The sequence below is a fragment of the Capsicum annuum genome, chromosome 3 (assembly GCF_002878395.1).
Source record: "Capsicum annuum cultivar UCD-10X-F1 chromosome 3, UCD10Xv1.1, whole genome shotgun sequence".
Lineage (NCBI taxonomy): Eukaryota > Viridiplantae > Streptophyta > Magnoliopsida > Solanales > Solanaceae > Capsicum > Capsicum annuum.
The window spans coordinates 121,853,913-121,855,578 of record NC_061113.1 but is presented as its reverse complement, the minus strand read 5'-3'; positions in this window follow the sequence as shown (position 1 = coordinate 121,855,578).

Genomic DNA, 1,666 nt, shown 5'->3' with positions numbered 1-1,666 from the left:
ATCCACTGGGGATTAGACGCTGCTCCATGTTCTGTTTCAGCTCAAAATATCCTCCAACAACTGGTTTCTATAAAGGGGAGGTCAAATTTGTCGAAAGTTGGATTGCCACTTCACAAATTATCCTGCGGGCTAGTTGTTCTTCAGCCATGAGAGCAGAATTATCTTGTTCCTTATGAATATGTGGGAATTGGTCAAGAAGTTCTTCTTCTCTCCTCAATTAATGATACAATTTCTCAGGTTTGGGGTTTGGTTCGACCAATTCCTTTACCCATGCCAGCCTACTAATTTGCCAACCTATTTCCGGAAAATTCAAAGCCTAAGAACAAGCGTAAAGCACAATAGAAATCTAAAGAGTAAAACCAAAATAAAAATAGTTGTAAATTTACAAGTCCCCGGTTATGACACCAAAAACTTGTTGCGCCCAAGTGCACATGCAAGTGTACGTGGCCTCACAAGTAGTAAAGAGGCCTCTTTACAAGACAAGTATCGATCCCACAGGGACTAGCATTAAGCATCTATTAAATTCTACTTCAACTATTAAGATTATAATGGTGTAATGTAACCAAAAGAGTTTTGAAAGTTATAAAATAAGCGTAAAGTAAATAGTACGTAAAGTAAAGACTTTAGACAATCAATGGATGAAAGCCCATGGTTAAGGGAATTCAAACAATCATACTACGCTATTGAAATTCATTCGTTAGGTTGGTTATCTTGGTTATTGATTCGTAGGGATTATCGCATGATCATGGACTCCTAACCTCAAATCATTTACCTAACTTGGACATTACAAATACATCGTTGAGCAGAGATGTAATAATCCAATTAAGTGATTAAAGTTATCATCCTACATGTGAAACAAGTAAGTCTTCTAGGTATATCCCTATCCTAGATGCTAATTCACATTCCTTATTTTACAAAAGAATAAGAACCTTACTCTATTCATCCTCACGTTCTATTTTCCTATTCCCCTTCCCGAGATCACAAGGTCAACAATATATGTATTTTAAGGGTCGCGAATCCTTAAAATAGACAAAGAAATGATAAAAAAAACAATCAAATATGATAAAAAAAATCCAAAAACACTCAATTCAAAATCATAGAAAACATGGTTTTGGCCCTAACCCAGGAAAAGGGGCATTTAGCCACTAATCGATACAACCATAATCCAAATACTTGAATACATGATTAAATATATTAAAAAGATAAATTCAAAGAATATAAACCCTAAAAAGAATATGTTTAAGCCTCCTCTCCAGTCCCTAGATGTCTAAAAGTGTTTTGCACAACATGGTAGGTCCTATTTATAGTAAAGACAATTTTACCGTGTGTGGTATATGCAACAGGTTGTGTTGGTCAAGCCTCCTAAAAGGAGTGGAGCATCATATTGGTTATATCATCAAGAGAGAAATGCACCACTTTGTTTATCTCTTCAAGAGAGCAATTCCCACACCTATTTCGCGTTGTCTTACTGGAATTTGCCTCTTGACGCCTATATTCTTCTAAGTGTTTCTCCTTCCATCCCTTGCCTTATGGTGATGTTTCCACTCAATTTGCAGCTTGTATAGAATCAAAATAACATCAAAATAAACTCAAAAATCATCCTACAGGATAAAACACCACACATTAGATTTCAACACAATAAAACATCAAGGATAACGAGCTAGAA